Here is a 24,066-nt window from a genome sequence, read left to right as displayed (position 1 = left end):
AAAAATCAGCTATACTGTATGTATATAGAGCGAGAAACAAAAATAATAATAAAATATAATTATACAATATAATTGTCAGAAACTGTTAGAGGATGATAAGGGAGTGGTCACATTTGCTCTGCAATAAGAATCTTTCACAACTATGTTGTCCATTGCAGGCTCTAATCTGAATTCTCAGATGACAAAGGCATTCTCGAATTTCTCATTTGTGAGTAGTTGAATTTAATTTAATTGAAATTCATGCTTCTTTTCTCTAAAATAACATGAGCTCAATGAGAAAAAATGAAATTACTTTACGAATAAAAACATGTTATGGCATAAAAAAATAATCTTTCTGCCTCACCTTACGACCCTTCAATAATTTATATATAGATGGATAGAGAAAGGAGGTGAAAACATATATCAAGGCAAATTATTATTTAAAGATGCCTGTAAATAATTTATAGAGTTCTCAAAACTGATTTAGGATATCTATAAACATTTCATGTTTAAATATATTATTGATTAAATACATATATGAAAATATCATTTTAGAATATTTGTTTTTCCGCTATTGTATGTTTGGAACATGTTTTAAGATCCTAATTTAATATATAATTTAATAATATAATATTTATACATTTCCATGTGGTAATTTGACATGCTGTATACCTACACAGACACATACAGACTGTCAGATTTCTAAAAGTACAGATAAAACTGTTCATAAAAGGCAATTTGCACTGGAAACACTGGAGATTTGTCTGCACCAAAGCAGAACCACATGCTACAGTACATTTAAATAGAATGTATCTTAAATGAAATGAAATAAAATTTATTTAAGAATGAGCTGGAAATGGTCACAAAAGGAGAAAAATTAAAATCTGCTGCAGCTGACAAAAAGATAACACCACAATCTAAACTGGTAGTCTTTAATGTGAATGCATATGGGAGTAATCCTTTTTTTTAATATAGCTGACTGTTCAAAGTATGAATACAGAAAAGCCTCTTTGTTTATTAAATGTAATATTTTATACAAGAAGAATTACAGAAAAGAAATATCATAGCAAACTCTGGTAATAAATAGGAAAAAATTAGAAGTAATGACAAACTCTACGGGATTTAAATATCTAGCAAATCAATTAATTTACATTCAGATTTAATGTTTTTAAGAATCATTTTAAGAGCAACTGTGTCAACTCCAACCAATTCAATATTGGAACTTGTTTTGTGTGTTCAAATATCTAGTTAACTGCTGCCAACTCTTGTCTAAACTTTCTTAGAAGCCAAACATATTGCCACAAATCGCAATTTAATAACTGGAATGCTTAGAGTCTCAAGAAAATAATAAAACCCAAATTAAGTTAGTTTCCTCCTTACATTTAATCTAATATAGTTAGCCAAAACCATTTTTGCCACTGAACTGAAGAACCGTTGTTAAAAATGTTGAAAATAGAACAAAATCTCTTCTACACCATTAGTGGTTATATATCTGTAACACATTATCATTTGGTCACAGTGACTCCTACAGAAGAGAAACCCATTTAGATCAGTTAATTTACTTTTGTTGACAAACTAGTATATTTAATCTAGAAATCCTATTTCATTTCATTTAATCTGCTCCTAGTGCCTTATTAACAATAGCAGATACTGTAGATCAAAAGGATAGTTTCTGCTTACTCCTGAAAACACCGTAACCATGAAAACACCATGAAAGATATTCTGTGTTATCTTAAGTCTGTCTTAATGTCAAAGAACAGCTATTCAATGCTGATGATCCCAAATAGGCCTGAAACTGTTGTCAATGGCTTCTTATTTTGACTTAATATACATGAAGCACAATTAGCACTCTTTTTAGATGGTTCTGATTTATTGAATTGTGAAATGCTCAATGATAACTTAGTATGTCCTGTGATACATGTCAAGAAGTTCACTCCCATAATTTTGTATCCTTTATTTCATTCTGTTGACGTATGATTTTGCACAACTGTTGTTATTTTGTACATTGCCTGTTGTTGTTTGTGCACATTACCTGTTGTCTCTGTCTTTCTTTTCTTACACAATTGTATCGTTGTTTTTTTGTACTGCCTACCATCTGAGAGCTAGCTAAATAGCATTTCATTATACCATATAACTGTGTATGAGTATAATGACAATAAACTTGAACTTGAACTTGATAGACAGAACCTTGAAAATAGAAATAGAAATTCTGACAAGTATATTTAATTAAATTATCTCAATGGGTATGTACTGTAGCTGCTTGAAAAGGAAAGGAAATAGAACAAAAAGGATGAAATCGAGATTTCAAGGAAGCTACACACATGTTGAGACCATTCATTTTGTACTAACATATATTTTATTGTTCTTTAAGAAAGGCCTGTGTTTGCAGCAGGGTCATTTGAAACATCCCTACTGGATTGCCACCTACCACAGAATTTATCCCGAGAAACTTGGCATCAGCTTTGGAAAGTTTGGGTTTCATTCCTAATCCTTACCTAGCCACATTATTGAAGCCAATAGCTTGACTTCCTTCAAGTAACAGATGGATGTAATCCTTGGATCAATAGGCAATTAACTACCAAACAGACTTTATGGATGGCCTCTTCTCATAACTGTAACGGTTCCTGTGCTCTTAACCTCTTCTATTTTCAACAGTACCAGTTTTTATGAACATACCTAAGAAACGTACACACAGTGAATAAAACCGGAAGTTGGGTTTTAATCTGTTGATAGGAGAAGCTTTCATTATCATAAACTTTAATGATTTCCATACTTTTTCATGTGAGATTTCCTTCCCGGCTGCCATAGTGTTAACCGCATATTTAAAACTCCAACATATTTTCACTGCCTACACTTATGGTACATTGGGCTAGAGGTGGGATGGCACTTTATGATGTGTTATCTGACAATGACATTACAGCAAGTCAATATAGTGGTTAATTAGGTCACATTTATTTTTTTAACAAAAGTTATTAATATACAGTATGCTGCATATTTTACATTATGCACTGACCTTTTCTATTCTTTACATTCTATTCTTAACCTTCTCAAGTTATAGATTGTTTTTTAGTTTAATACAAAGTGAGACAATAAGGAAATTGTCCAGACTCCAGATTATTGATTTCCAAAGAATAAAAGTACTATTTTCCAATACTGCAGTATTATTGATAAGTTTGTGTACAGAATAACATGTCTTAAACTAAGAGACATGTTTGGAGAATGAAAGGAGAATGTGCTTAAAGTATAAGAAATTCCCCTTTAATTTAAATATCCCTTGCCTCTTAGACTTGTTTGGGATTATCTACAGTATGTGCCATTTTCAGTCACGTATGACCTCAATTGCAATCAGAACATAATAAATCTCTCAAAGTAGTTCTAAAATTTATTTAGGTAATGTTTAAGCATTCTAAAGTGATTAGGCTTAAACAATTATCCACTTTCAATCATGAAAGATAAATGTGAAATTCCAGAAAAAGGAAAGCATTTTCCATTGGAGTTATGACTTTGCTTTATGATGAGGATCACAATTCAAAAATCATGTTTCTGAAAACAATGCCTAAGGAATGCTAAAGCAATTCCTTTACTGCTTGACTGGTACCATAAGCATAACTCCACATTCCCTAGAGACCAAAGGAGTCAAGTGGAAATTATGCTATCAGCAGGAAAGGTAAGGTACTAATTAGCATTCATCATCATTAATAGCATTCATCAAACTGCTGCTTTTGCTGCTCAGGCTGAGACAATGTCTATGAATTGCAGTAGATCAAAAAACACTCTAAAAATATTGCATTTTCTGATTGCACTTTTGTTTATGTACAGTTCACAATGTGGAGTAATTCAAGCAAACATGAATCAATGACAAAATTAGTGAAATACAAAGCAGACTTCAAAAAATGGTTATTCCAGGATATGTACTGTAAGTGCATTTTTCAAATATTCTAATTTGTATTATATATAAATAATCTCAATAGACTTTAGATTCTGTATAAAAATAGGAAGTAACAAAGAACGTTGGTGACATACTGTATGTCAATAAAGCCAAATCACAGAAGAAAATGATGATCAAGGTAAAGTACTACATAATACAGTATAAGCATTAGAGCACCACATCTGTTTTTTTCCTTCCATATCTAGTGAAGTAATAGCAGAATTACTAAGTTCGTGAAGCCATTTATATAGTTTTAGATGGAATCTCTGCTGTGTTATGAGAGCTGATTCCCACAGTGTGATTTACTTCACACATTAGCTCCTATGTCTAATTTGCAGAGTTCATGCTCTGTTTATTAATTTCCATTCCTAATGAGTATGGTGGCTCTGTGTTAATGGTGTGTTTTCACATGCTGGCTTTTTACAAATCATGGGTAAAAGCATAGACATTAAACACAACAGTTATAATTAGTCTTTTCCATAAACTCCATCAAAGTGTCACTGAAAAACCAAAGGAGTGAGTTTCTCTCATCACTCTACTTTTATGTGTGTACATCTCCCATTCCTATGTAACTTGGAATGAATTCCAATTTGCCACTTCTCTTTTGAAATCAGCCTAGCATCATTTCTCTGAACCATATCCCTTTTCTGCAGCTTTAGTGTAACAAAAGCCTTTTAAAATGTCTGGGATCCTTATTGCCTTTTTGTTTATATTTTTGTTTGATTCTCATTTTTCCCTGTCACTGAAGGTACTCATATCGTGCTTTCCATTAAGTTAAAATTAAGACTTAATCCTAGCTCAGGTTATAGATTGTTTTTTTCTTTAATATAAAGTGAGACAATAAGGAGATTGTCCGCACTCGAGATTATTGATTTCCAAAGAAACAGACACAACAAATACTATTTTTCATTGCATTGATTACTAGTTGATTAAAGTTAAAATGTCATTTTGTTATTGAAACATCTACAAAAACAAGCATTTCTCTCCTATGTCTTGGTATAACACCTTTATTTGCAGGGGAAAAGAAACATACAGCATCTTATACAGCACATGTCTTTAAATATAAGCATACTTGCTAATTGAAATACATACTAGGGCACCTACAGTAAATATATTTAATATAAATCAGGACATACACAGAGTATGATGTATAAATAGTTCCTTGGTAAAGGATTTTCAGATTAATTAATTACAACAGGGAATTAGTTAATTAGTTTTAATAGTTCCTCATTTCTGTACAACAAATAGACTTTGGACAAAACTCTTCATACAGGATGTGATTGACTTTATCAAAGGTTTTTCCAAATACAATCACTTTATTAACAAATTCTTTAAATAATATCAATTCAGTTCTGATATTATGTCCCTAAAAAGAGATAATTCATCACCTGTACTAAAGGTACCATCATATCAAAGTAATGCAGTTATACCTCAATCTATAGATAAATATAAGAAATGTTTGAAACAGTTGTGTTCTCTAAAACAATGTAATGTGATCCAGTAATTATTAAAATTCTATTTTTGAAGCCCCACAATATTACTTTTAGGCCAAATCGACCAAACCAAATCTTGATTATCTAAATGTACAACATGCAGTTACTGCACTATTTTATACTCTTCCAAAAATAACTAAAATTTGAAATAAACAACTAGCTGGCCAATTGTCTCTGGAATTGGATGTCTGACTGAAAAATTAGCTGAATTTGTAGGCCACCATTTTCGATCCACTATGGAATCTCTTCCATCATTCTTGAAGGACATTGTTGATTTTTTAAGACTGATCAATGGTAACAAAAATAAAGCAGAGTGTGTTCCTACAGTAACAAACATTTATAAGATAAACCTGGTCTTGTTCATAAAAGAGGAAAAAACTTACAATCCGAGAATACAAAATTCCAGGTTAAGTCTTGTTTTTATGTAATAGGAAGCAAATCAAAACAAAATGTTATTTGTTGCATAATATGCTTATTTTTATGTGGCTTTATTGATATTGGGAGACATCTCAGACTTTAAAACCAATTATTTTTTAACATATTATGACCATAAAGAGAAATCATAATACATGTTGAGTATATTTCAATCATGTAAGACACCTTTTGTGTGATTTTCTTATTTTTTTTATCATCCCACCTAGGGTGAGAGTAATCATGTGCTCTCAGTCCTCACACTTAGCACCCTATACTTCCAGGATTGACTGTATAACCCACACAAGGACAAACAGAATTCTGCTTATATATGGATAGATAAAATAGAGAAAGACAATCTTATCTGTACTGTATGTCTCCAGGTTTTCTAGTCCTCCTTTAGGTTTCTAGCAGAAGCACCTGAAAATTGAGAGAAGCTATTCAACTGATTGGATTAAGCTAGTAACTTGCTGATTTAACGTGTTAAGAATTGACATACGGTATTGGCCCTCCAGGACCAGGATTAGACAGCCTTGGACTAAACCATTCTAAAAAGGGAGGCGACGATAATTTAATTAGGAAACGGAAATAAATTAAATGGACTGGAAACATTAAACTCCAAGGGATGTAATAATGATTTTGATTTGCATTTCTTAAAAAATATATGTCTTGTTTAAAAGTCTTGTTTTAACGACACCATGTAGTAGTCCCTGGAATTAATATAATTATGATTTGTAGAATTGATTGATTGGTTAATTAACTAACCTGTGTGTAAGAGGTTGTGGGTATTTATATTAATTTCTGTTTTTTTAGATATATTAAGGTATTGTACTGTGTTTGTAGTTTAAGTCAATTATATCTATGAATTGGCTTCATTACTCTGTTCTCCTCCCCACTGATAGCTGATGTGTGGTGAGCCTTCTGGCGCACTATGGCTGCCGTCGCATCATCCAGGTGGATGCTACACATTGGTGGTGGTGGAGGGGAGTCCCTATTACCTGTAAAGAGCTTTCAGTAGAGTGACCAGAAAAATGCTTAATATGTGTAAGCAATTATTATTTTTATTATTATTATATACAATATAACAAAACCTTAACAAGAAAACAGAGCAGACTTGTATTACACAGTTGATGTATTACATTTAAGAAAACAAAACAGAATAAATTTGACAATCGTGTTTCTTCTTGAAACGGAATGCAAAAATAAAAATAACGTTTTTCTCTAGCACAATATTTTACTTCAGTACAATTGTATGCATTCAGTAAATATATTGCTTCACAGCATAAAACGATATTTAACAATCCTATAATCTATTTCTAAAAAAAAGTAATGACCTGACAGCTCAGAATAAAAGAAATGAGATATTTATGGCACGATTTCTTGAGTGTGTTGAATAATATGTACCAAGCCTCTTTTAAATCTCTGACTCAGTGTTTCAAAAATACTAAAACTGGTTCCCTATGCTGCTTTTTTCATGGTGCAGCTTAACCCACTTTATGTTAGTTCCCACATGCATTCTGTTTTTATTTCTATTCAATTTTAATTGTTTGGATGTGGGTGTTCATCACCAATAGTTTAATATTTCTTCTATTAAACAAACCACATTTATATAATTGCTTTTTAGCAAAACTTCATCTCCTCTGTCAGACTTTGCATATTCCTTCTTCAACCATTAAACATTAAATTATAAGGAAACCTCACCATTGTATGATTTCGTTTGTTGCCCACAGCAAGTCATTGGCCACTCAGAATTCAAGTCTGGCATGGGTGTCACATGTAGCAGGGTCCTGTTTCTAAAGCCCTATTTTTTTTCTTTCATTTTATTTTTGGGTATATCTAAGATATGTGGAAGCTTTAGGAAATTTTCAATAACAACCATGCTACCCAGTCATTTCACTTTTTCACCTGTTATTATGGAATCAATTAAAAAAGCTAATATAAGCTTCATTAAATGCAATTAGACCTGATTAGGTTAACACAGGCCAATTTCTCTGATTCAGGAGAGGTCTGCCTATATTTAAATAGCTAATAATTATACTTTCAATTAACTTGTGCTCATACATGACTCAAAGATATTATCTATGCATTAGCTAAAGGAGCAGATGTCTTGCTTAGTATTTGCAATAATTAAAATAAAAAGCTTCCCAATCGACATTTTTCAATCAATACATGAATGCTAAAATAGTCTTAGGCAGTTTAATTTTCCTTAATCACTTAAAACTATTTAAATTCTTCATCTGATGAACTGTGAGAAGGTACTTTTTCAAATGTGATCTGAAATCAGTTAGGATACTATTTATAAACCTTTCCCTGTATTGTAGTCTCAGTGGAAAATGCATTTTAATGACTCATCTTCAATTGTTGTGCCTTTACAAATTTGACAAACTGAGCTCAAGTGCAGTAATGCAAAAATTGCTTCTGTTTATTTGTATGTAAAACATAATAATTGGATGAATACAATGTTGGAAACTGATGGGAAAAAAAACTGAGGAATTAGGTTTTTATAACATCTGGGCAATTTCAGTCCCCTTATTCCAAAATATTTTACTATCCTTGTATTTTCAGAAATAAAATTAATTCAAGATCTAATGCTGCAGGGATTCCTAGGCATGTTTTTGGCTTATTGACAGTCTTTCCATAATTTTCTTCAGATAAAAGAGTTTTCCAATGGGATGTGTATACAGTATATTCTTATGAAAAGATGATAGATAAGTGTTATCTTTTCTTATTAAATGTGATCATGCTACTCCTTTAAACTTGGTTCCATATTAGTATGAAGTATTTTAAAGTGTTAAATATTATTCTACTATTTGCATTTGCAAAAAACCTCTTCTATTAAAACAATGAATAAACAGGAAGACATTAGTCACAGTGAAACCTAGACTGTAGATTACTTGAGCAGTTTGGCTTCTAGTGTTTGATCTTTCATCTGGTGTTTTTTTGTGGCTGATATTGCATCATTCAGCAGTTAACAGTAGTGTCTATGCATTCTCTCTCCAAACAAGACATGGGTTTTGTAAAACCAAGATTGGTGACATTTGCTGCTGACATAAACTATACAAATGCAAATGCCTTTCCATCCTCCCTGAGATTCTAATTGTTTGCAGCTGCATTTTAGTTTGTCAGACAAAGCATAAGCAACAATTTGTGTTATATCCTGCTTTGGCCCAAAATTACCTGAAGCTTAACATTTAACCCTTTCTGTCTAATGGTGCTCGTCTTGACAAATAGGCCAAAGGTCAGTTTGCCAGTTTTGACTAAAATAAAATTAGAGAAAAATTAAAACATGAAGGCTTTGTGTGTGAGAGCTTCTTTGACAGTCACAAAACAATGCACTTTAATTATAAAGAATGACAGGACCTCAGTTCTACCAGAAATAGCATTGCAATTAAGCTGTCTTGAGATTTTGTTTATCAAATATCTGAAATTAAAAGGTAGTGATAATACTAGGCCCAAAGACACCCATCTGTATGGAATATTCTGTAAACAGGGATTCAAAGACCAGTCTTTACACAGTAAAATTACACAAATAGTTCTGTGCATATCTTTAGAATTACAGTGTTTAATATTAAGAGGTTAAATGTTCATCTAAATCAAATTTTAGTTTCAAAGCCCACATGCCAAGAGGTCATGATCAAATTTCAGACATTCCTGCTTTAAGAAGAGAAAAATAAGATTAACTGATTAACTTAGCTGCTGGCAATGAGTTAACAGTGTTCAGAACAGGATGAAGACACACATGAAACTTAAAGAACAGCAGTATACAGCAAAGAAATCATTGGCTAAAATCTGCTTTTCATTAACATTCCTCTACATTAAGCAAAGAAAAGCATCATCTGACCTCATTTTGTAAAATGCAGCCTGAAGAGATTCGAAAGAAAAAAAAAGAGCTTTGACTAGCATTTTAGCATAATCTAAAACTAGTTACAACTTATCACTGGAACTGATTAATTACAGGATTTCCATGTGTTTAATTAATCCTCAAAATATGTCAGGAGGAAAATGTTTTCATAAACATTATCTGCAACTGTATTGCACATGGAATGATTTAGAATTTGAAGTTTAAGGGAGGTTCTAAATATTTTTAATATAATCATTATTCTTAAGAGAACTGCTGAAGGACATAGCCCTTTACTTTTATAAATACAGAAAAATAATGAAAGTATATTAAATTTTAAGTGGATTGTCAGGATTAAAACTACTTAATGGCTTTATGTTTAAGTGTTCCCCTTGGACATCTTTCTCTTCTCTTAGGTTTGTCATACATTGCAAATCAAACAATCCATAAATTAGAATGCTTTTTGAGCATGATATACGAAATTTTCCAGCCATGATTCTTGAAAAAGCACTTATGCATGCTTTAGTAAAATGGAATTCCACCTACAAAAAAGAAAAATATATTAAAGAATGATGGCAACAAATGCTTCTTAACAACTATTTCCTTTTTTGTGTGTGTGTTACACATAAAACTAAAACTGTCTATGAGAAAGAATCTTTTCACAGAAGTTGTTCATGAAGTTTTACACACATACAGATGCAGCCATTCAAAATGCACGGTAAAACCCCATACAGCGCGAAATTAGAGCGTTATACGTGATTGGCTGGCCAAAATTACCGACAGGCAGCACTCATGGTGCATTGGTTGTTAGTGAAACAATTGCTTCATTTAATCTCTTTATTGTGCATGATTAAATTCGCTTAATATTGAATATTAATATGGAATTTTACAACTAAAGGGAAATTTTGGTAGCTGAGCATAAAAAGAAAAGGAGCATAACATGTCTGAAGGACATAAATGATATTAATTTAGGAATATAAACATATTATGTACGCTCTATATTGGTGGTATTGGTAGTTTAAATAAAAAATACACACACACACACCAGTATTCCATTTTCTTCATAAACATTTTAAACATCAAAGTCTTTCATTCAGTTACTTATTGTGGTTATTTTGGAAAAGTTTTCACGTGCTCCTTCTGACTATATTAAGTTTATATACTTCATAAAAATTATATAATGTTTTAACCTTTTCTATGAATACCTGCGCTCGTTATCGCAGTAAAAATCAATGAAATGATTCGAAGAAAGAGCCACTCTTTTCCTCTGGTTTCTGTGCAGCAACAAAACAATCCATTTAAACAAGAGAGTGTGGTGTTACTTTTTTTTAATATATTTTAGATGCTTAGTAACATGACTGCATATTAATATTACTATCAAGTACTATTAAATAAATACAACTTTTATTTTTTTACAGTAACAGCAAGTGGTGTTCTTACTACAGTACATATTCTTAGAAAAGGATAAAACGTTATAACTTTTTATGAAGTTCAGAATATAAGCTTAATAATGTTAGAACAAGCACCAGAACCCATATAAGTTATCAAATTAAAGACTTCCATGCATAAAATATTTATGCATAATTAAAATATTCATGATGAAGGTGGAAGGTTGTGTACTTTTGTCCAACTAAGCAATCTTGCTTTTATAAAATATACCGACTTTTTAATGTTTAATGATTAACATGCTTTAATACACAGTTTAAAATGATTAAAAGTCTAAAGAGTATACTACTTAAATTCTTAATTGGAAAAAGATTGTCCCTCAGTCATGCCCGGGATTCAAAAACGGGTGTTTTCTGGCGACAGCTCAAATGCTGTACATGAGATGTTAAGCTTTATTAGCTCCACCTGATGGTTTTACAAGGTGCTTCCAGATACATATATCATATTTGCGGTATGATGCGGTATATTGCAGCACACCCACTGCGTTTTACCTCGAGCATTTTAGAATGGCTGGATCTGTAAGCACACATATACAGTCCATGAGCAATACTCCAATCTGACTATTAACTTTAGGTGTTACTGCCATATTGACTTTCTTTTTAGATTATTCTCTATTAATTAAAATAGAAAGCAAATTTTCTGTCAATCACATTATCTTTTCCACATAATCATACAAACTAGAATCCCCTATCATGACCATTAACATATATTCCTTTTGTCATACGTCCTCCTTTCATCTGAAGGATTTAAATTCAGGATTACCCTTCAACAATATTTTCTTAATTAGAAAGACCAAAACATTTGCAATTATCCTTGATATCCTTAATAACTTGGTTAATAATCTTGAAGGAGACTCAGGAACCTGTTCCACCTGTTTCATCCCTCTCAAATAAACATCTAACATTTCATGACATTTCATAAGTACCTGAGACACACACATTCACACTTTAAATGATCTAAGATCCTTACGACACCTCTATTATTACTCTTTCACTAGCAAAACCAATCTTAATGAGAGACAGATGTAATGTAAACCTATAGAAGGGTAAGCTAACTTGAACACTAAAGCACTCATTTAATCCGTTTAGTAGAGTTGACAACAATCATCAAAAGTCTCCTTGAAACACAACACAAGGAAGGTTAACTGTCTCCCTTGCTTTTGTCACTCATTCATCAAGAAACCCAAGGAGGATAAAAGCATTCCTTATCTTCTAATTCTGATTTGACTCAGAATACAGCTGGAATTCATGCTTTTATTACTTTCACCTTAATACAATTGCACGTAATGCAGAGCAAATGTAAAGGGCTAGTGGAATGAGATACCCAGTGTTGCTGTTTATAATCCATACCACCTGGGCTCTGCGGCTTTTTCAAGGAGGTCTGACAAGGAGGGTTCAGTTGGCAGGCTATGCAAACAAAATGCATGTAAACTTCAAATTGTCTAATTTTCTTATTCAAAGGACTTCTAATTGGGGAATTTTCAGTCAGTTGGACACCCACACACCACATATACGTTTCTGAAGGTCATCTTGCTGTATAGTCCTAATTAAGAACAAAAGAATGGTTACAAATCTGAGAAAGTCATTCAATTTATCTTGTCTAATTCCTAGTAAATAATGGATCCAAGATCTCATCCAGTCATTTAAGTAAAGAAACCAGGGTATCGGCCTCAACCACATGGGTAGGCATAGTAGTTTGTTCCAAAGAATTCACTGCTTATTTATTTTCCTGACTAATACAAACTCTTGTTTATGTTCACTTCTAGTTTAAATTAACTATAAACTGTAACAGGAAGACTCATTTTAGCATCTATTAAAGAGCACTGATATGAGCAATTTTTAATTGAACTATGTCAGTCATAAAAACCTGTTCAAATGGTTTTCTGCAACTTCCTTAATCCCATGTAACTTTCCCAAAACCTTATTGCCAACACCTTCAAAAGTATTGCCTGAGGGACATGAAGCACCACAAAAAAGTGACAGTTTTCAGAGATTGTAAAATAATCCCAGCTGAAGAGATCCTTAACTATGGTTAGGTACAGTGTTCGTTCATTTTGAATGTGACATTTTGATGAGTAGTTTTTGGCCATGGGAAATAACATTAGTTGAAACACAGCAGCACTTCCTTTTGATAATGACTGTGTAAAAAGCATATTCAGAAGTATTATTACAATTATGTGTACTCAATACGTGCATTTATGTGGTGTGGAAATTTTGATATGAAACTTATTATTGCTGTTGTTGTTGTGTGTATGCCACAAGCCACCAAAGTGAAAGATTATGAATAAGTAACATAAAAAAGCTATATAAAATTATTGTTAAACTGGTCACTGGAAAGTAAAACATTGCCCAGGTAATGTGATGCAGGGTTCACTTTTCCCTATAACAGCAAAAATAATCAACTTTAATTATTTTGTTTATGCCCCGTTTCTTATTTGTTCCACTCTTTGGTTTCAATCCACATTTTTCCAAAGTTATTTTATCAGGATCTTCATAGCAAAGCCCACATGTTACAGAGCTTTTTAGCCATAACTGTCTCTACTACAGAAATACAAATGCTTTTGAAAGGTTTCTAGGACTTTGTCCTACACTGAATGTGGGGTAGTTTTAGATTTTAAACAAAAAACTTTAATTTTTCCAAAGTGAAAAAAGACACAACTGTCAGTCATCAACATATGCCCTTGTTTTCTAATAGCATATACTGGCTTGCCATCTCCTGGGAAGCTGTTTCCATTTCACAGAGGCTTCTATTGCATTAAACTTAGAATTGAGCTGTCTAATGTAACATCTCTGTGTAGTTTTCATGAATTTATCACATGATTCCCACTTCATCCCCATTTGAGTGTGAATTCCAATTCCAACATTGTTAAAGTTATGTTTTGACTGATATGTCAGATGCAATAACAAATAAGATGACGCTGGAACAATATTTTCCTTGAACAAAAAGGATTTCTGTTCTATATTAGGTTTGGTGTTTATATTATGTCAATATGTTTTAATTTGTTCTGATGTCATGTGTTTGTGTATAAAACAACTAAATACTAGAATATAATTACTTCTCACTGAGACCTGAATCTCTTTTGACAGCTCCACTGTTGCAGAGGTTTTCTAGTATCTCATCTCACTGTTGTCGTCTTTCTCGATGGGGTGGCAGCACTAGACTCCTGCTATCTACCGTACCTCCTGAATATTCTCTGTCCCGACCTCACTCTTCATCTCTCTTTGAATATCATGCTGTAGGAGTAATGTCTGCTAATTCACTACTTTTACTTTTTTTTTTTCCAATCGGCCTCCTGGTCCTCTCACAACTTTTGATGATGGTTTTCTCCTTTTCTTCCTTCTTTCTCTACCCCATCCTGTTTGGTATTTTTCATATCCATTTTTCTAATCATAACCACTGGGCTGTTCTACAACCTCTCCTGATCTCCTTCAGCTTATTCTTTCTGCTCACATGACCCCCCCAACTCACAAAGCTGACCACCAACCCAACTTGGTCTTCTCTAGGGACTGCTCTCTCCCCTACACTTTCTGTCATCCCTCTTCACTATTCTGATTAATAGTTCTCCTCCTTCTCTCTCACACTCCCATGACTTCCTCCTCCACCAACTCCCTTTTGACACCTTCCACTATAACCTCTGCTCTGTCTCAGTTTACCTTTGCTTCCCCTGTGTCCAATTTCCACATATTGATAATTTTTCTAAAGTTAGACTGTGCCACCTTCACTTCTTTTTCAGGAGCTTTCCTTTTCCCCTCTTTGTCTACTAGTCTGTTACTCTGTCAGCTCCTCACCTCCCCATCCCTGGCTCTCTTTCATGCTCTGTTTAGGATAATACAAGCTCCTCTCAGCTGAAAAAAATGGAGATCTGAATTGCTGGTGAGCCTTAGACTCTGTGAATTTTTCATATTATCAGTAATCCAGTCTTCTACTAGCAATCGATGGAAGCTCCTCTCTGCCTTTCTCTATATCAGCTACCTTCATCTCCTAAAAAGTCCCTGCTATCCTCACTTCACCATTTTACCAACATTGACATCTACACTCCCAGCATTCTACTCATTCTCCACCCTTTTCTACACTGGTGTCCCCCTTTCTCCTTCTTTAGACCTCTCTCTGACATTTCTTCTTCTTGCTTCTGGGCCATAAACGGGGTTTCACATTACTTATACACAGCTATGTATGAGTATTTAAGTGTGTGTTTCATAAACGAATAGCCTATATTGTTTTTGATTTGCCTAACCACTAAATCTGTAGATTTACAAATGCTAGCAAGCTAGGTAACTTGTTACATTCTGGAGGATGTAGTTCTGCCATCTTGTCTAAACCTTTCCCCCTCTTAGAGTCTATAGAGTAACCCAGGTCACTGATGGCCAGTTATGTTTGGGAAATGCCTACATTAACATACAGTTTTAAATGTAACATGTTCATCAATGTAACAACTAGACTATGCAGAGCATGAAAGGGACTTTTATTACAAGTTTCAGTTCTCATTTCAAAGGGATTAGTCTCACAGCAGGATGTCCCATGGGTAAGGATATAGCAAGATACAGGTTTAGATTCACCCATAAACCATCTGAAGCACAAAAGATTGTTTTACTTGTCAAATGGCTTAACACATAATTGCCTTCATGCCTGTCTTAGAGAAAACATCTGCAAACTCTAATGGATTTTGATGGTGTGTTACCAGATGACTTTAAAAGGAAGAAAGACAGCATACATTGGGAATTCTCAAAAGTTCCAACTACACAAAACAACACTACCCATTTTTGAAATTTCAGAAGCATCAACTTTACCATTTTTTGTACAATAAATTAAGGTTACATCTAATGAAATGTGTAACCTTGTCTATACCTGTTGTTTTGTGGATGAAGTTAAAAGTTTTATGGGAAAAATGATCTAAAAATATCATAGAACAAATAATACTCACAGTATGTTCTTATTTTCTGTCTGCCATTTTCTTCATTTTTTCTGTTTCTAAGATTGTTCTCAAAGAAAGCATATTACATTATGTGTTTTGAATATCTTTGAAAGCTTTGAACTATTTATCTATTGAACACCTTTGGAGCTCCAGCAGTGCAAATACAGCATTGAAAAGGATGGTGAAGAGCAACAAATTCTTGAAACAGCAGAGAGCAGTGTCTTAAAAAGAGTATGAGGATTGCTGAGACTTTGGATTTTATTTTTTCAAGGATACCATTCTTCATTAATTTTCCAATAAAAATCAATAGCATGCCAGCACCTTCATTGTCTCACTGGAGATGGGATGACCATATACCTGGTGAGCAATCGTTTTGCTATAAATTGCTTTTAAAAGTCTTTTCATTGTTGAGCAGCTTTGTCACCATGGATGCTTAATAAGATTTTATGTCAATGGGAATCACTAAGATAGTCTACAAGAGGCTTGAGAATTCTGAATTTCTCAGGAGATTAAAAGTGAGCTGGCAAGTAAGAAGCCCATACACTTTTGAAGTATTTTTCCATCTTTCATTTTTGTTTTGTTCTCAAAATCCCATAAATAAAAGGAAAATGAATATTTAAAATTAGAAACAAAATAAAAATTGACCCTATAGCAACATTTTTAAAGAAATGTTATAAAAATCTCAATGGACAGAATAGTATACAGTAGCTTTTAGGTCAAGGATTTGCTCATAATATTCTGAATATATATTATAAATGCATTACATACTGTACATTCAAGCTAAAATATAATGTGGATGTAGAAAATAAAAAATGACAAAATCAATATGATTTTCACATAAAAATAGTTGGATTCGTTTTTAATGGGATATATTTGGTGTCTGGGAATATGACACATTTCTATGCAATGGATTAAATTGTCTGACTTCAGAGGTCCTAAAGATTATATTCACCTGTACATTCGGAGAACAAAATCATTAGATGACTGCTTTGTAGAACACATACAAACCATTGATAATGGTATTTACAGTTGATTGTCATTTCAATATCGATAATTGCAATTTTGAAGACATCACTATCTGTCTAGTAAGTTTGTGTAATAGAACAAGTGCTTCCTGCAAACTAAAAAAACTAGAATTGATTTTCTATTAAAAGACTTTGAAACATTTTGGAATTAACATTCTATTCTGACATCACCAAACAAGTTATACCTGTATATTTTCTTGTTATATTTACTTCTTATATATCTTTCTTAACCTGTTGAAGGAGGACTATTGTCTGAAATGTCCTGAAACAAACTCTCTCTCATCCTAGCGTTAATCCTGCATCAGAAGGGTCCGCTTGTCGGCACGCCAGTCTCCATTTAATGGTTTGAACCAAATCTTTGAGCTGACGTTGCCATTAAATGCGACCCAGAATACTCCATCCGGTGTGTCGCTCCGCCTGCCGTCGGAGTCCTGATACAAACTATTTTTTTAATGATTTAACCTTGCACAACATACAAACTTTCTTTTCTTTCAGAGAAATCAATAGATTGCTACAGTCCAACTTGCTTTAAAATACTATGAAAGCTTTCCTGTACAGCACATCTTTAGCAGAACAGTATAAATCTTTGCCTGTGAGCAAGAACATTTATGTATGTCTCAAATTTTAAAAAATAAACATGCTGGTTGTCCATGTTTCAACCCTTGGATCCAATAACCCCAATTTGCAGTAAATTCATCATGGATTGTAACCCTAAATGTGACAGTATAATTTTATTTGTATCTGGTGATGTAACCATTTCTCCATCAGATTCAATATTTTCTTATAACTCTAGCCTCAGGCAACATTTCAGAAATGGTCTAATAAAGTTTTCAGTGCTGTTGTCAATGGGCAATTTCTTAAATGACAAAGCTGTATCTATTTCTTTCATGTTGGAAGACATAGACCAAAATTGCTCAGTATAAAGAGTCCTTTGTTCCTAATAAACTTAATAAAAAATCTCTCAAAGATACCAAGAACAACAGAAAAAAAATACTTTTTACCATTAAGTAAAATTGTTTGTCAAATTTTATTGTTTCCAATTCTTTGAAAATGTATTAACAGGGTGACATAAATGTATATTGGTCTTTTTAAGCGATTGTGTTAGAGAAATGACTACTCATCAGGGTGGTATGGTGGCACAGTGGTTAGCATTACTGCCTCATAGTATCGGGTCCCTGTGTTCAATTCCTGGGTGGTATCCTCTTCGAGTTTGTATGTTCTCCCCGTGTTTGCATGGGTTTCCTTTGGGTTTTCCAGTTTCCTCCCATAGTACAAAGACATACTAGTAGATTAATTGGCTTCTGGGAAAACTATCCCTGGTGTGAGTGTGTGCATGTTTGTGTCTGTAATGGACTGGCATCCCATGCAGGGTGTATGGTGGCTTACATCCATTGCTTACAACCCTGTATTGGATAAATTGGTTAGAAAACTGATTGATGAATGGATGGATAGACAGACTACTCCTGGAGCAGATTATGACATACAGTAAACTGCAAAATAGTCTGGTGTTTATTGGTTCTAGAGTGAAGTGTTACAGGACTGTATCATGGCTTAGCCTGTGAAAGTAGATATTGAGATGTTGCCTGCTGTATCTATGAGATTCAATAAAAGCACTTTGTAAATGCAATTTGTCCTTTTTTTCCTGGAAATGAAATGTACACTCTAGTGACAGTAAGCTTATACAGTGGCTTATTCTGTTTGCTTTTTCCAGTGCCTGTAGCCATTGTGTACATCTTATTTATAGTATGCTTATTTGCCTATCATATAAGTACAACTCAATGACCTGCTATGAAAATCTAGCAACAGAACATGTGATAATGAAAAGTAAATATAACTGTGGTGTAAAGCTATTTGTTGATTTTATATAACCATTGAGATAGAGCTTTATACATATACATACAGTATGTGCATATTGTATGTACTGTAAACTTAGAGCATGTAAGATGAATTAATAGCAACACATACTGTAGGTTTAAAAATAATGATTGGGCTGGGGTAGGTAGTGAGGTGAGTTTAGGACAGCTTAGGAACATTAGCCATGGTATAGTGTTCAGTATTGTAGGCTGGCCAATTAATAAAATAAAATAAAAAGTGATGCAATGTTTAAAGCTAATATCAAATTTGTGATGTGGGATAACTCATTTAGGAACACATTACCTTTCCATCAGCTGCAAGATAGATGGTTCTAAAACCACCATCGTAAGATGCAGAGCGGACATAAAAGGATAACATGATTAGAAAAGAACTCTTTTTCCTGTAGACATCATTTGATGGATGAAAAGGGCTTCTTTACGTGTTACAGTTCCCTTTAGATCTATCTTTCCTGGAAATCTGAAGTGATTGTTCCCGCTGAATGTAACACTTCTGTTACAACAGATCTTTTTAATGGAACTTGATCCCTCCAATCAAGGCTTTTATTTCATTTATGCACCCTTTTAACTAAGATCTCAGTGTTTGTGTCATATATATGTTGAGACACAAAAAGATTTGATGACATTAATTAGCAATTAGCCTGGGCTTAGGGCCATACAAACCCATTGCAGAGGAAGTAATTGCGCTTTGCAATAGTTTTTGTGTTACAAATATTTCATGAGAATATTTTTGGTCTTTGGAGGAAGACAATGGTTTTTAACAAGTGAGAGCCTTTATGTTAAGCCACACGTCACATCTTAGAATTCTAAACTCAACAAAAGGACATACAGTACATAAATAATAGTCTCATATTTTAACAAGAATGAAACAGAAGAAAATGTACTCACTGGCCATGAATGCAGAACATTACATGCCTATAAATTTAGTACCTTCTTTGTATGTGAAGGAGAGACAGGCAGACAGATGTGTACATGAACAAATCAATTTTTGTAGCTACCTTGAAAGAAACAGCTGTAATTCATTGATAGCTTATGCTCTTACTTGGATTCTTTAAGTAAATTTAATAGGTCTAAAGAAAATAATAATTGTTTTGTTTAAATATACTGTATATTATGATATAGTACAACAATAATAATTTGATAGTTTTACTTATTTGTATTAATGAAAAATGTTTTCTGCAAAGTTATGCTTTGGAAATATCTATGACTTTGTTGTCCATGCATTCATAGTGAGTTATACAGAAGCATTGCATTAATTTATGTCATTTCTCACTGGAGCTGTTTCCTGTCTCTAAACTTGGCATATATCTCTTTTTTATTTGAAAATATGCACAAACAGTCTATTAGTATTGGCTAATATTGGCTAAGTAAACAAATGAGAAGCTGTTAAACAAGGAATTCAAGCAATTCTTAAAGTATATTTTGGGAAATTAGTGATAAAAAAGATTGTGGAACTACTAGAATTTGAAATTGACAGCAATTTAAAAATGTAATAGTAATCCTATTTCCATCTAACCATCCAACTAGGAACACTTTTTTATTTTTATGCTGTGCTTTTAGAGTTCTTAGTTGCTATAATATAGTCAAAGTTAGAATTGTATCCGTTTATGTTAGGGCTCATCAGTGTGACACAGCTAGCTTTGACCAGTGCACCAAATGTGTATATGTATCTAAAAAGAGTTTTGAGGTTTATGGTGAGTTTTAAGAGCATGCAGTCCTGTAAACTATACACAGCATTGAGGGGGTTGGAAGGAGCAGAAATTGGAATTTGAAAAATTTGTTTTTGACTGTTTTCCTCCCTAAGTAATGTAAAATTGCACAGCTACTTAATATTTATCCCCATAATGTCTAACAAGTTCAAATAAACAGTTGAATATAACAAGTACAATATGAAATGTAAATACTTGAAAACCTTAATTAATTTAAAGTGTATCTTATAGTTTAGAGGCAAGAGAAGAGGGGGCTGTGTTAGAGCTCTTCTGCGTTAGTACTGCTGCCTTCAGTACACCTCCTGTATCATTGTGAGAGGGTGTTGAATGTGTGCAGGATAGAGGAGATTCATTACACAAACATACACTAAGAAAATTACCTAGGACACAAAACAAGACAAGCTGATTGGTTTACTTTGACTGAATATTAAGCTGAAAGATGTCTCCATTAGTCAAACAAGGTTGATCAATAAATTTATTATTAAGATAAACACCATAAATCTTGCCTGACTAATGACGATGAGTGATTTCCTATAATCTGGTTTAATTGATGTCTCCTTCCTCTATATACTCTCATAACCTGACTTTCGGGTGAATAGCAGTTATACTTCAAATATATGTCACTGCCACCACTCTTGGTTGCCTGAGATGGTTTGCCTGAGATGCTTCTCTTGGATATGTAGTCCACTTGTAAGGAATCTAATTAGTAAAGATTTGCATTTTTTTCTTGTTGTTGTGAGGTTAATTACTACATTATCTGGGACTCTGTAGATTTTGTAGGGAGTTTTTATCAGTTTTTGTTCATAATTTCCTCAAGACTGTTCAATTAAGAATAAATGAAAAACAATAGGACATGTCTATGAAAAATAAAGTTTAGACTAAGCAGAGAAATTTCAGTACAAAGAACTAATTTTCTCAAAAAACAAAATAAAAATTCAAGCAAGAAGAAACACAAATGAAAGTTTTAAGTTAAAAATTTCACAAGCATGTCAAAACAAAACGGATCATTGGGGATCTCTTTCTGTTTGCAGAAACGGTTTCTGCCCTTTTGACCTTGTGCGAGTAAAGGCTTGTCTTTCTGCAAGGCGATACAACCCTGTAGTGAAGTAATCCATATCCTTTTTATGTCATTACAATGCATGTTTTCAAGCTGGAACAATATTTATGTTGGTGTAAATCCAGTTACCTCCTTCTGAAACAGCTATAAATCATGCTTTTCTTTTTAAAAGTGGTGGATTTTTGGAAAGAAAATTAGAAGCAATTAAAGAATAGAAAGCATTTGGGAAACATCTTTTCAAAGTAGAATTGTATCTATGACTGAAAAAATGAAACATATAACTTGAAGTGACATTTCAAGTGTTATTGTTAGTTCTTTTGGAGTGTTCTTGTTCTATATTGATGAAAGTATTGACAGGCAAATGTATATACTTACTGTTTTGGTTAACCTTAAAAAACCCATTCTAATTTTGCTTACTAAAAGCAATCTTTAACTGTAGGATTACTTTCAACAGAAAGTACAGAGATTGAGGCAGTTTACACAGTGGAAAACATTATTTAAAAAATCCACTAAAATTCTTGGGTTGTTTGTTAACAAAAACTCCTGAGGAGTTTGCATTCAAACAACATAACTGCTCCTCACTAATGACCTTCAGAATGTATTGTCAATTTATTGCAAGATCTGAAAATTCTGTCCTTTGGTTACATAAATGCATCAGTGAAGAAATATTGTGCATGAGCAATGTGTTACAGACACAGCTGAGATTTTGAAACCAATTCTCTTTTTCCACATTCCTTTGGAGTTCAAAAGAGCTATCTGTGGGAGACAAAGATAAAAGTGCATCTCTCTGGGATAAGCAGCTATTTAAATTTGTTTCTTGCATTGGAGTCTGTAGCTTGAGCAGTTTTACTTTACCTACACTGTAATTGAGAAAAATACAAACCAGGATGGTAGGTTAAAAATCAGTAATTACCAGCATTTAATACATAAATGCTGCTGTTCCAATGGAATATAATTGATTGGTATCCATTATGATTCTTTTAGTACAATAGGAAAATTCAAATAGAATGTTTAAGTTGGGCAACACAGTGGCCTGGCAGTTAGCATTGGATCATGTGTTACATTCTGGTCTGACATTGACATTGAAGTCTTTTTTGTGAAGTTTGTCTTTTAACTGCCTGTATAGGTTATTGGTGCTTTCCAAAGATATGTTGGCTTTGTTATACAAGGTCAATAGATTGTGCTTGTGTACGTGTGCCCTGCGACAGACTGCCATCCTGTCTAGCTGCAATAGGTGCAATGTTTATGCAATAGGTTCTGGGTTACTGAAATCTTCACCAAGAAAACTGGTTTTCTGATAATGGATATAAGCAATTGTTAATATAAGTCAGGTGGTTTTGATATTTTCCATAATAGTTTTTCCTGTGGAGCTTCTTTACTTAAAGTGTCATACAAACAAAACTTTGCTTTACATTGAAAAGTTTGCTAAAAATTGAAAACTTAGGATGTGAAAACAGAACATAATATTGTTTTCTGTGTTTTTATAGTGAGAGAGACAAATTTGATTGTAAAGGAGTAAAATGTTTTCCACCTGAAGAAGGCTCCACGGCCGAAATGTTGTGTTTTCTTTCTTCTCTTTTCAGCATGGAACAAAACTACTACTTGTTAAATTAAAATTAGCCCCTACAAATAAAGAGAAAAAACAACTCATGACATTTGATTGAATATTAGTGTGATACCTATAAAAGTGAAAATGGAGGACTGCTTTAACTGAAAAATGTTAGAAAAAATGTTTATACTATTCAAGAAAGTAGTGATGAGATACAGCTTGCTTTGACATTTATGGCTCGTCTATCTTAGCTCAGATTACACAGGATAGCAAAATAAACACAGGCCTGCAGTGAAAGATACTGTTACTGTCTCATATTCAGCAATGACTTTGTCATTGTAACATAAAACAAATCCCTGTTTAATTCTCAGAATGTCTAGAAAAGAGCTACTATTGAAGATAAAGGTGGGTTTTACTTTAAAGTAATTCAAGTAAGACCCCTCTCATGCTTTCCTTCACCTTTGGTTTTCCAAGTCCATAAGGATTCTATTTCTATGTAATTGATACACTGACCTCCTGTTGTTAACAGTACTTAATAAAACCATATGACTAAATTCAATGATTAATACTATTCTTTATGTATGCTGTACTACGTGCAATTTACAAATTCATCAATAAGAGGTCCAAATAAGCATAATATTCTATTCACACTGGTAAGGATATACATAAAGTGTTATGATAAGTAGCCTAATTGTAATTAAACCAACAACACAGCAGTTAGCCATTTGCAATATAAGATTGTTATTTAAATAGGAGTCTCAAAAGAAAGAAAAAGTTAAAATTATTTACAGCATAAAATCCAGTTAAATGTGATACTCATTTCTCAAGTGCCTTAGAAGAGCTGTTTT

This window comes from Atractosteus spatula, chromosome 21 (assembly GCF_055471065.1).
Source record: "Atractosteus spatula isolate fAtrSpa1 chromosome 21, fAtrSpa1.hap1, whole genome shotgun sequence".
NCBI lineage: Eukaryota > Metazoa > Chordata > Actinopteri > Semionotiformes > Lepisosteidae > Atractosteus > Atractosteus spatula.
Note: the sequence above shows the minus strand (reverse complement) of the source record.